The sequence below is a fragment of the Coturnix japonica genome, unplaced genomic scaffold (genome assembly GCF_054131305.1).
Source record: "Coturnix japonica strain WE unplaced genomic scaffold, WE-NBRP24 Scf039, whole genome shotgun sequence".
Taxonomy (NCBI): domain Eukaryota; kingdom Metazoa; phylum Chordata; class Aves; order Galliformes; family Phasianidae; genus Coturnix; species Coturnix japonica.
Window position 1 is genome coordinate 3060803 of NW_028188942.1, and position 16155 is coordinate 3076957.

General features: G+C 46.6%; 1 long non-coding RNA gene across 3 annotated transcripts in view; it reads left to right on the top strand.

The window, feature by feature from the left end:
• Nucleotides 1-1911: 1911 nt before the first annotated feature.
• Nucleotides 1912-16155, top strand: part of LOC146753250 (uncharacterized) — a 235405-nt gene continuing 221161 nt past the window's right edge. Inside the window, exons 1-4 of one of the 3 annotated variants that reach the window (XR_014940173.1) lie at nt 1913-2048; nt 2292-2513; nt 3253-3296; nt 5918-6404. This is a non-coding gene — a long non-coding RNA (uncharacterized LOC146753250). Of the gene's footprint in view, nt 2049-2291; nt 2514-3252; nt 3297-4941; nt 5000-5917; nt 6405-16155 lie in introns of those variants that run through there. The other 2 variants (XR_014940174.1, XR_014940175.1) reach the window with 2 other exon arrangements.

The following is a 16155-nucleotide window of genomic DNA, read 5'->3' on the forward strand; positions in this document are numbered from 1 at the left end:
GTCTTGCATTTGGAGGATCAACTAACAGCCTCTCTGGTGCAAAACATTTTGGCTATAGGACTTTCTTGGTCATCTAGTATCATAGCAACACTTTTCTACATGTGATTTACATCCAGGAATGAATTACTGCAACAAAGGGGAGTACAGCTGCGAGGCTGCTGGCTAGAAACTCACCTTCAAGATTCATGTAACTGGTAGGAAACACGTTTTGGTTGATATTCTTTGATTATTCCCTAGTCTGGCTGTGGAAATGTCTGTGTGAACGTGTCCTCTTTATTCTGCCATGAAACTGTTTTGAGAAGGATGAAAAGAAATGCTTACAAACGTGCAGCTAAAATGATTATTTGTTTTTAACAATATTTCATCCAGCTCTTCCCCTACAATTACTTTTATCATCAGCTGTCCATGGATGTCCAACTGTGATTTGTACAATGTGCAACACTGCTCTACCAGTTGATATTTCAACAGTACTATTTACACAGACGTCCTTTTCTGCTCCAAATCCACACCAGCCATGGGAGAGGGAGTAGGTGAGCATCTTCCTCCATTAGCTTGATCTAAATCTGACAGCTTCATCCAATCCAGGGCTTCTCCAAGACCTTTGAAAATTCTGTTACTGTTGAGGAGACAGCAGGCTTCTGGGCTTAGGTTAGAATATGGTGCCCTGTTGATGGGTCCTGAGAGTGTCCAAGCCTTACATGGAGAAAACCATCACTGCTCTTAAGATGTTTTGCAAGCAGGTGAAACTTGATTGAAGTGTGGCAGTGATGCTTTCTGAGATCTCTGCCCCCTAGTTTTTCTAGGCTTTTTGTTTGCCTCTTAAGATACAGTGAGCTGCTCTTAATTGTGGCTGTGTCCTTTGCCACGAGCATACCTCTGAGCACACAGTTATTTTGAGCTCCTCTTCTTCCAGTGGCTCGGATGAGCAATTCTGAGAGATATGCAGAATGGGGATGGCTGTGCTGCTGCTTCCTTTTCTGTCTTAGCTGTGGTTTTCCCTTGCAGGGCACAGTTCTCTGCCTGGGCCCAAGTCTGTGTGGGTCTCTCCATCCACAAAGCTGCTCACCGTGCAGGCGGCACAGGCTGAGAGGAGAGGCCAGAGCAGCTCTCCTGTTGCAACACAGAGCAGCAAGATACAAGTGGAGGAAGGGCCTGCAGCTGTACTGAGGAACTTCAACGCAATCATTGATTTTCCATCTGAAAGATAAAGAAAGAGGAATTCCCTTTCCAGCCCCTACCATCATTGTTCGGATGATTTTTATTGGTTTATTTTTTGTCCATTATATCTTTGAGGATTCAACTAACACACAGTTGCCCTATGGCCTCAGTGGAGCCACACAAGGTGCCTTTCCTTCCTGGTTGGGCAGGCAGTCACAAGATGCAGAAAGCCATGCTGGCGTCTATCCTGTTCTGTGCTGGCTGTACATGGAAACACTGGGGTTTTCCAGATTTCAGGGCCATGTGCCTGAAACCAATTGTGCTTCTCCTGTAAGCAGAGCTGTTGGTCAGACTTGCTGGCACTAGAAATTAAAGGTGGCAGTGAGCTGAGGCCGAGGAGGTGTTAACGTAAGAGTCAGAGATGCTTTTGAACTTCCCTTATAACTGTACGGTTCCTCAGAAAGCAGTTACGCCTGCCAGCTCCTTTCCTGTCCGGCTGTGGAGCCTTTGCTCACATGCTCCGAATCTTGCTTGAAATCATTGAGAGGAATGTAGCCAGCAGGACTTGAGGGCTGAGCTGTAGGAATGGAAGCATCCTCTGCTGTTTGAAACAGAGGGTGTTTCTAGGCTGTGTTTCAGCAGAAAGCAGGCAGTGGCGGGAACAGGCAACTATTGGCAAGGGCTCGGTGCAGCTCTTCCCTCATCCTGCACCACGACTGACAGCATGCTCTATTTTCTCTCCAGACTGAGTTCTCCCAGTAAGAGGGCAGAGTCACCAGCTGGCAGTTGGCGTTCCTGCTTCTACCTGGGCAAACCATCCCCTGTGGCCAAACACCAACTGCAGAGCAGTGCCAGGGAGCCCTCTGAAGCAGAAGACGTGGTCCTGGCAGGTAAGGGTGCAAATCCAGCTTTCAAAACACTGCTTGTCAGCAACACAGGTAGAATTCATGCTTTCAGTGGGCTTGTACCTCCTTCTGGCATTCAAGCCCGTGCCTGACATCTTTGGTTGACTCCTGTCTTTCCCAGATGAGTCTCACAAGCTGCTTGAAACCTGCTTGACAGGCAGCACCAAGCCTTTGCCTCCTTGGACAGTGAAAGTTTGACGCTAAATGCTGTGTATCTACTCTTTCCAGGTGAATCGATCCCTTGCCAATACAGGAACCCACCAGCAAGTTGCAATGATGCACGTTGTGCTTCCATCAATGGAGTGCAGTTAGGATGCATGAGTCACTGCAGTTCCAAGGACAGCCTTCCACGTGACAGCAATGATGGAGAGAAGGATGTTTGACCTATTCAGTTTTGGGCCCCTCCCTGCAAGAAAACCTTGCGGTTCTGGAACGTCTTCAGCTACGAAGGTAGTGAGGGGTCTGGAGCACAAACCTTACGAGGAGCTGCTGAGGGAACTAGGATTGTTCAGCTTGGAAAAGAGCAGGCTCAGGGGAGACCTTATAACTCTCTATAACGTCCTGAAGGGAGGTTGTGGTTTGGCCTCTTCTCTCGTGTGATCAGTTATAGATCTAGAGGGAATGGTTTTAAGCTGTGCCAGGAAAGATTCAGGCTGGACATTAGGAAATATTACTTCCCCTAAAGGGTATTCAGGCATTGGATAGCACTGCCCAGGGAGGTGGTGGAGTCACCGACCATGGGAGTGCTCAAGAAACGTTTGGATGTTGTGTTGAGAGGTATGATTTATCCGGGAAGTATTGGTAATGGTTGGACCAGATGATTTTGTAGGTCTTCTCCAACCTTGATAATTCTGTGATTCTGAGCTGAGAAACTTTTCTTGCTCAAGTCCAGCTTCCAAGCTTAACCACCTACAATGAAGTTGATGTCGTTTTTCTGGTAGCCCTCAAGACAGTGTCCGCATTTACCCAAAATCAGGAGGTAACCAGCTGCAGTGAAGTGAGCGATTTCAGTGCCTATTTCTGATGGTGGCAATGAGTTCAGAGGTCACACTTAATTGACGGTGCCTGTTTCCATTCTGACAAAGGCTGTAGTTGCAGCTGACTTCCCGAGGCTGCCATACGTGGTGGTGACGCAGCCTTGGGCTTCTGCGTTTGCATGACTCCCACCTTTCCTTTCTGTGTCTTGCAGGTCAGCTGGTGCTGGAAGCGGCCGGTATCTGAGTAGGAATGAAGGTGAGTGCAGGAGCAGCTGCTGAGGGGAGGAAGGAAGTCCATGCTAATGAGCTCTGAAGCATCTGCAGGTCCAGTACGAAAGGAGGCAGCAGTGATGCAGGGGGCTCCCCAGCAGGAAGCTGTCTGATCCAAATGCTTGCTGAGAGTTTGGAAGCCCAAGCCCTTATGGTCTCTGTAAGGGTGGCTAGTAAAAAGATGTTAACCAAGATGGTGGTAAATAGTCAAAGATTATTAGCAAAGGAAAACTCACCAATGTTGGTGCCTTGACCAGAAAGCTGAGGCAGTCTCAACTGGGGAGCAGTCTCCAAGAGATTCTGCCTTAGTGGTGGTCAGCCTTTAAATGAGGTGAGGTCTCAGAAGAGGTGCAGTCGAGGTCCACCCCTTCTGGGAGCACAGCTAGATTACTCTCACCTGTGCTCCCGCAGCTGGCCCAACACTTGCCTCAGCTGATTAATCAGAGGTTCAAGCTGTGATTTCCCATACAGTCTCAAAGCTGAAGGCAGCATCTCCTTGATCTGATGGTGGTGTGCCTGAGTGAGGGAGTGATCCAAGCTGGATGCAGAATAGTCGTCTTAATTTCTCTCCTATTTTACTTCAGATGACACCTATTGGGTGTTGGTTTCTTAAAATTTGGATCTAGGAGGTGGCCTCTCCCTTTGCTTCTGGTGAAAGCACAGATGTGCAGCAGGAGTAGAAGACAAAGAGGTTTTCTTGGTGACAGCAGCACCAATTATTTGATTCAAATGTAGAACTGTGATGAAGATGGTGAAGAACAGATCCGCCTCAAAGACATGCTTGATCACATAAGGAATGAGCATGTGATCCAAGACAGTCAGCGTGGCTTTAGCAGGGGAAGGTCATGCCTAACCAATCTGGTGCTCTTCTATGATGGAGTGACGGCATTTGTGGACAAAATGAAGGAAACTGATGTCATTGACCTGGACTTGAGCAAGATCTTTTACATGGCCCTCCACCACATCCTTATCTCTAAACTGGAGGGATGTGGATTTGACAGGTGGACCACCTGGTGGATAAGGGATTGGTTGAAAGGCCACAGACAGAGGGTGGTGATTCATGGTTCTGTGTCCAGGTGGAGGCCAGTAACAAGTGGTGTCATCCAGGAGTCTGTCTTGGGACCAGTGCTTTTTTACATGGTTATCAGTGACACCAATGATGCAATGGAGTGCACCCTCTGCTGTTTGCTGAGTGGTGCGGCTGATGCAGTGGAAGGAAGGGATGCCATTCAGAGGGAGCTCAACCGAGAGGTTGGCCTACGTGAATCTAATGAGGTTGAACACAGCAAAGTGCAAGGTTTTGCACTTGGGCTGGAGGAATCCCAGGCATCTGTACAGCCTGGGAGGAGCAGTCCTTAAGAGAAGCCCCGCAGAGAAGGACCTGGGGGTCCTGGTGGATGAAAAACAGAACGTGAGCCATCAGCGTGCTCTTGCAGCTCAGAGAGCAAATGGTCCCCTGGGCTCCATCAGAAGAGGGGATGGCCAGCAGGGACAGGGAGGTGATTGATCTTCATGATCCTTGAGGTCCCTTCCAGCCCGGGCCATTCTATGATTCTGTGATTACACTCGCTGTCAGAAATAACGGCAGCTGTACAGAAGCTTGTTTTTTCTTTCTTTTTCTGGCTTTGAAGGAGAAGGGGTGGAGCAAGGGGAGACCCACTGGTCATTTGTCACCTCATGAACAGGATGGATTCTGCATTGACTGTGAAAAACCTGGGCTAGTAGCATGGGCATGTTTCAGGCTGGACTCTTCTTTTGCTGCTTGGTTTCCTTTTGGCTACAGGGAGACAGCTGTCTAAAGGTGTGTTTTCAAACCCACTCTCCAAAACCGTGTTTCATTGTTGCAGGTGGTTCAGTGTGCTCTTGCAGTGCAGATGCTGTAGTTTGCTGTAGAATCTGAATGGTTTCTGTTCCTAGGAGAGGACTGGGAGGAGGTAGTGAGAAGAGAATTCAATGCCTAAGGGGAGGGGAGATCGGGGATTGGTGGGAGAGGGAGCCAATAGGAGGGAGAGAGGAGTTGGGCGCAGGGTGATGGTAACACCCCTTTGTGATGTCATAATGCCCCTTTGTGATGTCATAATGCTTCTTTGTGATGTCATAATGCCCTTTGTGTTGTCATAATGCTCCTTTCTGACATCACGATGCCCCTTTCTGATGTCACGATGCCCCTTTGTGATGTCATAATGCCTCTTTGTGACGTCTTAACAATCCTTTGTGACGTCATAACAATCCTTTGTGACGTCATGATGCCCCTTTGTGATGTCATAATGCCCTTTGTGACGTCATAATGCTTATTTGTGATGTCATAATGCCCCTTTTTGACATTATAGTGCCCCTTTGTGACATCATAATGCTTATTTGTGACGTCATAATGCCCATTTGTGACATCATATCACCCCTTTGTGATGTCATACTGCCCCATATGAAGTCCAGGCAGAGTCAAAACTTATGGACCTGCACGAGGATCACTTTCAAGACAGTGGCTCTGTTGCTTCAAGCTTATTTGCTTCGTCCTGCCGCCACTCTATTACCAAGTATCAACAACCTCTTGCATGATTCAACTTGCAAACGTTTGACACTAACCCTTGTGTTTCTGTGCCTTCCTAGATAATTCGAGCCTTTGTCAACCCCAAAGATCGAAACCAAGTAGTGATGTGCAGTGTGTTTCCATCAATGGAGAGTTCTTATTAAGCACAAATCGCTGCAATTCGGATGACAGCCTTCCACATGGTAACAGTGATGGACACAAGGGGCTCATCCACGTTCATGCTCTCATATCTCCTGGCTCTGCTGAAGCTCCTGACCTGAGCCTGCCAGGCACCACAGTCACCTGCCTGGATTGTGACCCAGTGCCTTTGCAGTGCTGCCCATCCCAAGCACAGCCCGAGTGCCCCAACAGCAGCACCACCATGCAGGAGCAGGGCAGCATCAGTGAGGTGAAGCTGAGCATCTTAGATGGGGACTTAGAGTCAGGCTGCCAGTCCCAGGCACCAGGCAGCAGCACCAGCTCTGAGCCACTCTCATCTTGACAAGAGGAGTCCCATCTTCACCCTTGACCTCTCAAGCCCTCCTGTCTTTTATTGAATAAAGTCACTCTCATGCTCAATCATCGCCTTGGCTGCATTCCGAGTCTTCATTCACAGGGATTGGGATGAATGCAACAAACAGCAAGGCAGCTCAGCTTGCAATGCTATGGCTGTGGGGTTCGTGCAGGCAGAGCTCTGGGTTCCCATTTTGCATGGCTTTGGGATGTCAGCAGCAAGATCTCTACCATTTTGTATGGCAGCAAATAATCTCTAGCATCCAGGTTGCTGCTCATGATAATCCCAGTCTTCCTGGCTGTCGCTTTGTGATACCTTTTAAAGCCTTTTGATACTCTTTGATGCCTTGGCTGCTCCGTAACACCTCTGTCCTCCTGCCATGTTGACTCATGTCTCCCACTTTGAAGCTGGCTTTGCAGATCATCTCCAGCCCTGTCATCATCACGCTGCAGCAGGAGGTGCTCACCTGGCCCAATGTCTGGCAGTGCTGCTTGTTCTGCAGATGAGCAGCTGCCTCCTCATCTCTTCAGCTACAGTAGTTTTTCTCAGGGCAGTTAGATGCAGTCATGCTCCTCTGGATTTGGTGTGTTAAATCCATGCTGCATGGCAGCAGTCAGTGCAATACAAAGGTGTTCTGTGTGCCACAGCATTTCTCCAGGGGCTGCCAAAGGTAGAAGCACAACACAGCACCATCCTTCTGACAGTAATGTCTGTGAGTGTTAGACATGTGAGCACTGCATCATCCCCAGCGTGTCAGTGCTTTTCCACACCAACCTGACTCTCACACTCTGCACTGAATGTAACTCTGCTCTTGTGGAGACAAATGCTTTCTGTCACATCCTCCATCCCTGCAACCATTTGCCGGTAGGCAGCTCTTGCAGAAGAATCAAGCAGCAGAACCTTGTGCTCACCCTACAGCATGCAAATGCTATGAAAGCAGAAATAACCTGGCGTGCTCTGGGTCTGCAAGGCTGCACAGATGGGAGAGGTAGATTGTGTTTTTGCAGTGGAAGTTTCCAGTATTTTCAGTACATAGTGTAGGCCCTAACTGAATGTATAACCCTCTTGTAAAACAGCTGTATAAGTAGTTTTTGCACCAAGAAAGTTGCTGAACAGAGTTAAGTTCAGACTGGGGGCATTCTGACATGGGGAGAATTGAGACAAGCACAAGATAAATACGCAGGGTGGGTAGAGCCCAGCACAGGACAGAATGAATGTACTGACTGTTGGAAACATTGCCCTTCTCTGTCCGCAGAAAAGTACAAGGCAGACCTAAAAACAAGAGGTTGGTAACTGACCTATATATTAGGTCAATTCAATTTCAATATATGGAAAGGAATCCTAGCAACAATCTGGAGGACTATGGCACAAGGCCATATTATATCAGGCTCTAGCAAATTTACAGGCAGTCACTGCACGAAGAGGTAGATTTGAGTTGCACATTATATGATTCCCACAAAGATTAAGGAAATCTGAAGCTTTCAATATATTTTTTTTTTATTCTTTTTTCATTTCATTTTTAAACAACTGAACCAGACCCCAACCCTCACAGGAGTTGTAAAGACAACAGCATTAACCTGCAATGTAACTCTAATCCTAACCCTTACCCTGATTCTAAAATCGTCTCTAACTCCAAATGTAACAACAAAAATGATGCTAGAAGTTTGTAGCAAAAGGAACCTTAACCCTGATCATAATCCAAAAAAAAAAAAATCATTATGGTAACAATAATCTTTACCTTAAGAGTAATATTAATCAGAGCCCAGATGATGCCTGCATCCAATCAGAAGCATGCTTTGTATTATTTAAGAGTTGTATTTTTTCCAATGAACTCTCTCTATTATCACATTTATAAAGTAACAGAGTCTGTTCTTTTTCTCCTGACACTGTGCCTTACTCCTGACATCCCCTGAAGATGACCCAGATAGGGCACCATCAAAGTAATGCTAATAGTAATGTCAATCCTAAGGGTATCTCTAGCCTCAGTGTTAATGGGACGCTAACAACAATCCCAACAGCCTTAAACATTCTGGTGGTGTGAAAGAGGTGCTGCCTTGCACATGCTGGGCAGTCCCATTGCCTGTTAAATGCAGGCGGCAGCGTAGAAACATGATGCCCGTGGTCAGAATGCCCTGTGGCAGATCCTGGCACCGGAGAACTGACCGGAGAACCATGAGAGAACTGACAACAAATCACTCGACATCAGAACCGACCCAGTGGTTATTTACAAGCCTTGGGAGACCCAGACAGGATCTCAGAGTGGTGAATGTAGGTACAGAAGTTGTTACTACTCTGTTTTCTTCTAAAAGCTGCTCAGCTGCTTTGCGTTTCAGACCATCCCTGGCTTCACTGTGTGCATCTGTCCAATTGATACCAGGTGTTTTTTCATCTCGGAAGTTGTGGGGGGCGGGGGAGAGGGGAAACAGACATCAATTCAATTAATTACTCATTTATTTATTGACAGACATTCACGTTTGCTACGTTTGGAGAAGATTTATTTGTTTGCTGTGGTTTGATTTTTTCGTTTTTTCTTTTCCCACTCCTCCTCCCCCCCCCCCACCTCCCCTTTTTTTTTTAATCCATCTTTGTGTTCTTCCCCTATAATCAAGAGAACGGATCCCCAGGGTCTGTCCCGCAGACGTTCTTTCCGTGGTCTCTGCTGCCACCTGCTGGCCAATACACGGAACTGCCACTGTTGGGCGTTTGGTGCCGCAGGAAGCACAACGCAGATCTGAGTTCTGACCGGTCTACGCAGCAAATCCGCCAATCTTTATTGTGATAAGCCCTCCACATGGCATTGCACATGCACTCGAACACGCAGCAGGCACAGATTTCTCCTAACTCCTTGAGGAGCAGGCAAGCAGAACAACTGAGCGCACCACTGCTTGTGATTGGGCCACCCCCATCATAGAGATGTGTGTTAGATCTTTTACCCACCCCTGGACTGGCCTTGTTGTTTAACGATAACCTCTGAAATCTGAGTTACTGGTTCTACCACCTGTAGTGTAGAATAGGTAGCCAATAAATGCTTTTCAACTGTGATGTATCTTTATTCTGCTCCATGCCAAACCTGTGACCAAAACCTCATAGGGGTTCACAAAGAACTCTGGCTCTGCCAGAGCCCCCATCCAGACCCTTCTTGAGTTACATTCACATCTAGTTTGGCTGAAAAGGTTGGTCTATAAATACTCAGTGCTTGGGCCTGTTTAACAGATATTTTTTCCTGATTATGCTGTCCATCGATCTTTTTAAACTGAACTCCTGCTCTAATCTGGTCTTTAAACATTTGTTGTCTCAAGACCCTAATGGGTCCAGACTGGATTACCTTAGGGGCTGGACGCCTAAGTCATGGCAGCAGATGGTTCTCTGACCTTTCCACCACCATTCAGAGCCTGCATCTGGCCGTAGGCACTCTTGTCTCCCCATCAATTGGGCAGCCTGTTGTATTACAGCACCTGAGGGCCACTGGGGGGTTCAGTATAGATAACATAGACCCATACTGATGTAAAGGTGATGGCTGTAGGATGAGATCCCTCGTTCCTGATGAAAAATTTATTGACTGGGCTCTCAAAATCATCTTCATAGATTGCCTCTTTCATGCCTAATTCTCTAATATAATTTTGTTAGTCCTCCATAGAGGACCACAGGCTGATATTTAATGGTATGTCATTCTTATTTGGCCATGTTATATGACACACAGCCATAAATCATTCACTGATCAAATGGCTATCCTCATTATGTTGGACAGCACATACAGTCTTTGCCTGAGGGCAGGGTGAGTAGTAATGGATGTCAGTTTTGAAATTTCCAGTCCATTCACCACAGCGCTTTCTGCCTCCATGTCCCATAACCAGAGCAGCTATGCTGGCATGCTCTCTTGGTTTCTGTCTAAACCACTGTACTATATCCATCAGTTCAGCTGCTGTATTATGGGCAGCAGGGTTTGGGGGGTTGGACACTGGTCAGGGCACTCCCACCAGCCTATCCTGCATTTTTTTTTTCATTTTTTGGTTACAATCAGTCAGATCTCAAATAGATCTAGTCCAAAGGGAACCTCAAAATCTGACCTTTTAGTGCCTTCATTTACAGAGTCCATTTTATACAGATTCCCTTGTACAGGGTCCCCATGGTCTTCCAGAGAGATGTCCCTGATCTTCCATAGGAGAATGATTGAATTAGGTTTTTTCCCCATCAAAACTGCCACCTGTCTTTCCAGTTTTTCAACACTGTCATTCAATAGCTGATTTGCATCAGCCTGAGCCTCTTCAGTTATGTTCAGACAGTTCAAGGCCATCAGCAGTGGCCATGCCACCATGAACGCAGCTAACTGTCATTCTCAAGTTGTAAGTATGTCTTTGCTAAGACCATGGAAATACTCAGTCAGGTGGGCCAGGGACTCATGGACCCTCCCTCCGTCCCACACAGGGCCCCATTTTTCAGTGACAGAAGCAATGCTGCATTTTGAGGATCCTAGGAATCCCAGGACATGCCCTGACAAAAGGTCATTCAAAGGGGTAGTCTTTCCCCATCCAAACCACCCCATTGATATTCACAGAATCACAGAATTGTAGGGGTTGGAAGGGACCTCCAGAGACCATTGAGTCCAACCCCCCTGCCAAAGCAGGTTCCCTACACCACGTCGCACAGCTCGGCATCCAGGCAGGTCTTGAATATCTCCAGAGAAGGAGATTCCACAACCACCCTGGGCAGCCTGTTCCAGTGCTCTGTCACTCTCACCATAAAGAAGTTATTGCACACATTACTGCAGAACTTCCTATGGTCCAGTTTCTGTCTGTTTCCCCTTGTCCCGTCTCCACACACTGCTGAAAAGAGTCTGGCCTCACCACTTTGCCCCCCACACCTCAAATATTTATAGACCTGGATCAGGTCCCCTCTCAGCCTTCTTTTCTCAAGGCTAAACAGACCCAGTTTGCTTAGTCTCTCCTCATAGGGGAGATGCTCCAGGCCCTTCACCATCTTTGTGGCCCTCCACTGGACTCTTTCTAAGAGATCCCTGTCCTTTTTGTACTGGAGAGCCCAGAACTGAACACAATATTCCAGATGAGGCCTCACCAGGGCAGAGTAGAGGGGGAGGATCACCTTCTTCGACCTGCTGGACACGCTCTTTTTAATGCACCCCATAATGCCATTGGCTTTTTTGGCTACAAGGGCACACTGCTGGCTCATGGTCAATCTGTCGTCCACCAGGACGCCCAGATCCCTCTCAGCAGAGCTCCTCTCCAGCAGCTCTTCCCCCAGCCTGTACTGGTGCATGCAATTATTTCTACCCAGGTGCAAGACTCTACACTTGCTTTTGTTAAACCTCATCTGGTTTCTTACTGCCCGGCTCTCCAGCCTGTCCAGGTCTCGCTGAATGGCAGCACAGCCTTCAGGCGTGTCAGCCAATCCTCCCAACTTCGTGTCATCAGCAAACTTGCTGAGGGTGGTCATTGATGAAGATGTTGAACAAGACCGGACCCAGCACAGACCCCTGGGGGACGCCGCTAGTTACAGCCCTGCAGCCAGACACTGCACCGCCAACGACAACCCTCTGCACTCTGCCAGTCAGCCAATTCTCGACCCACTTCACTGTCCACTCACCTATCCCATACTTCCTCAGCTTTGGTATAAGTATGTCATGGGAGACTGTATCAGTTATAGAGGTTATAGAGTTCAATTCCTGTAGTCAATTTGGCGGCCCAGGTGGGACCAGCTCTGTTCGCTGCAGGACCAGCTGAGAGGGAGACACTTTTGGCGCACCCTGAGATTTCTCTGAAGGACTCCCTTCCTCACCTGATCACTGCAGGGACAGACAAGGACCACCCATAGGTGGACCAGGTATGTGTATGGTAAGTGGAGCCCATATGTCTTGAGGAGACATCCTACACAGTTTACAGCCATACGTGCTGCTCCCAGGGAGGTGAGCTCATGGCTTTGGTTGCCAGCTGGGGTAGGAAGACTCCTTGGGTGTGTTCCTATGAAAGGGAACTGTATGTCATATGAATGGAAACAAGAACAAATACTCTCTCCCAGGTAGTTGACAATAGGAGGGACCTAGGTTGGTCTCTCCTACGGGTATGGGATATAGTGGATAGCCTGTCAAATGGTAGCCTGGGTTCTCCAAGTTGTAATCATGGGGCTTATAGGTTGTATGTTCAATATTATCATCTGCTTTAAGTGTTTGGTACCGTGTGTCAAGCTGACTCTGGGAAAAACATTAACGTTTGCAACTGGTCGACCAGAGTATGAGTGTTATTAAGATTCCAGCTAGAAAACGTTGTCAGCGTTGTGTAGTATGAATAAACCATGGTTTTTGATCTAAATGTCAGAGTGAGTGTGGTGTGAGTGAGACACAGAACAGCTGCAGGGTGAGTGCCGAGTCCCGATCCATGTTTCCTTCCTCCTGTGAGGGAAATGGCCAGACACGGACAAAGTGAAAGACTGTGTTGTCTGTCCACTCATATGTACTTTCTGCTTGTATGTAAGAAGATGGGAGTTTGTGCTCTGTAGATTAGTAAGATTGTCCTGAGGAGAGGTGTACATTCCACCCGACCAATGAATGTCAACCCATTTATGTAATACTATGTACTGCTTGCGAGGAAGTGTGTGAGGGAGGTGGTTCAGTCAGTGCTGGTTCTGTGGCACAGTGTTTATAACTGAAGAATACAGACTGTATTAAGGGAGTTTATGTGAACAGAAGAACTGTATTGTTTGACAAACTGTTTTGATGGTATAAGAAAGTGTAATTGTTAATGATATATGAAAGTGTACTTGAGGGAATGTAAAAGTGTATCTGAGCATACAAACAGAGGAAGCATTTACAGAGGAAAAAGGGTTAAAGCAAGTTTACCTGCACTGACATGAGAGCAACACCCTGCACCGCTGCCCTGTGAGCTGAGCAGAGAATAGTGGAGACACAGTCCCCGTGTATCAGGTAGTGTTATTCTGCTTACCAAATGAATGAGTTCACTACAGAAGAGGAAAATCTTCCCCTCTGCTCCATCTGTGCCATTCTCTGGAGTTCAAGGCATTGCAAAGCTATGGCACATCTAATTTCTTTCAATGATGACGCCTTTGTGTGCTCTGGGCTCTCATTTCAATTGCATCTAAAGAAGTCTAGGGTCATGCCAGCTGACAGGAAGCTGGCAAATGTTGTCTCCTTGTAAGGAAGAGCAAGAAAGATGACATGGGCAATTATGGACCTGTCAGTCCAGAGCCTGGTAAAATTATGGAGAAAATGATGGTGGGAGTTATGGAAAAACAGCTGAAGGACAATTCTGTCATTGGTCGCAGCCAACACAAGTTTGTGAGGCGAAGGTCCTGTTTAATTTAAGCTCATTCTGTGACACAGTTATCCGTTTAGTTGACCAAGGGAAGCCAGTTGATGTAATCCTTGAGGATTTCAGTGGAGATTTTGATACTGTTTCTCACAACAACCTTCTGGACAGAATGTTCTGCATATGGCTAGACAGAAACACAATGTGTTGGGTGAGCAGTTGGCCAGTAGGTCAGTCCCAAAGGATTATAGTCAGTGGGTTCCATCAGGCTTGTAGATGGTCACTGTCGGGGTCCCCAGGGTTCCATTTGGGGGCCACTTTCCTTTCATGTTTATGCAGATGACTTGCATGCAGGACTAGAAGACGTTCTGAGCAAGTTTGCTGATAAGACCAGATGAGGAGGTGCTGTTGCCTCCACTGAGGGTGGAGAGGACTTGCAGAGAGATGTGGACAAGTCAGAGAAGTGGGTACCAGTTGGTACTAAGCACCAAGTGCATAACGTATAACAAGAACAAGTGCCTGATTGTGCACCTGGGTAGGGGCAACGCTGGACATACACACTGACTGGATATGGGACACTGGAGAGTGGTCTCACTGAAAAGGATTGGGGGTCCTGGTCTGCATCAAATGTGAGTCAGCAGTGTGCCAAGGCAGCCAAGAAAGACAACAGTCCCCTGGAGTGCATGAAGCAACTTATTGCCAGCTGGGTGAGGGAAAGGATCATCCCTCTCTGCTCTGCATTGCTACTGCCTCACTAGCAGCACTAGGTGCACTTCTGGGCACCGCAGAACATAAAGGACTTCAAACTCTGGGAGAATGTGCAAAGGAGGGCACTGGAACTCAGAGATTTGAAGTTCAGAGTTTCACAGGGATTGACTGCTTGTTCAGACTGGGCCCTTCTCACATCCCTTCTCAGATCCTTCAATGAAACATAGGTCTCATATGGGACATGAACCTCACAGCGTCCTTGCACCACATGTAGAGCCTGGGATCTTCTGTCCCCATGTCTTTCATTTAACATCATACAGACCTCCAACCCATTGCCCCAGGAAATGCCAGGAGCCAACATGAGATACAGGATCTCTCTACCACTGGTCTTGTAATCAGGGCTTGACCTGTCTGCTTTGTAAGGCAAAGGAGAGGTTTCTTAGCATGCCAGTGCCTTTGCCTGCCTTTAGTCATGGCTTCCAGTTATCTTCTCTAACAAGTCCCTTGGGAAGCTTGCTTGGTAATGGCCCTCACTGGGCCCATTAATACTCCAAGAAACTTCACTGTTACTTGTGACTTTGTCTTGTTGAGCACTTTGTGCAAACTTCTCTCTGCACTGGAGGCTGACGAACTCAGCATCAAATGCACCCTGGGACCATTATAACCTAAAGAATCTCCTGTGCCTTATGCCATCTTGTTATCTTCTTCAGGTTATCAGAACTTGTTCAGCAAAAAGGAGGGATATCTGGAGAGAGCTTAAAGAGAAAGAATCCATTATAAATTTATTGTCTCTTTATTTATAGCTGGGTTTAAAGCAGCACTGTGCAACTGATACCAATCCAGGATGTCCCATTGAGTTCTGTACTGTTACTGTGTTGACAAAGGTCCTTCTCAACCTCCCCACCCAATTTCTGCTCACAATGGACCTATGGGACTTGCATCACTTTTCTTCACATCTCTCTTCTCCTCTGCATTCATCCGCTCAGTGTTAAAACTGCTTTGCACCAACTCCCACTGGCTTTCCTCAGAGAACCATCTGCACATGGAAAAGGAAAGATTTCTCTTTTTTATCTGGCCAGCAAACGGAAGGAAAGGTGATGCAATTGAATGAACAGTAAAACACAGTGTTCAACTGCATGCCATGTTCAAGCTGCATCTATTGAAGTTTGTCTTTCATATGGAATACTTTTAAAAGAAATGATTTATACTGAGGTAGGATAGGATAGATTGAATCACAGTGAAGTAGTAGACAACAGAGGCCATCAGACTCTGGGAGATGGAGCAAATTCCAGTAATCTCCCTGGGATAGATCAGCCAGGTAGTTGAGAGGTATCAACTTAAAACTGAACAGGACTTCTGAGTATTTCACACATTGAGAATGTTTAACACATTCTCATTTATTTATATCTTTGTTTTCAACTCATATTTTTATTTTTTACTGACATTAATGAACATCTTTTAGACATTGTGCTTTAAAAAAATTAAAAAGAAAGACAATAAGAAAAAGAAGTAAAAGAAGGAAAAGAAAAAAGAAGATAAAGAAAAATTTAAAAAAAGTAAAAGAAACAGAAAAAAAAAGAAAAAGAGAAAGGAAGAGGAAAAGGAAAAAGAGAGAGAAAGAGAAAAAGAAAAGGAAAAAGAAAAAGAAAAAGAAAGGGAAAAATAGAAAGAGAAAGAGAGAAAGAAAGAGAAAAAGAAAAGATAGGAAGGGATAGATAGAATTATGGTGAAGGATTTGTCAACACAGTCAATCAGACTTTGGAGAGACAGAGCAAATTCAAGTAATCTCCTTGAAAGTCAGAAACCTGACAGATAATTG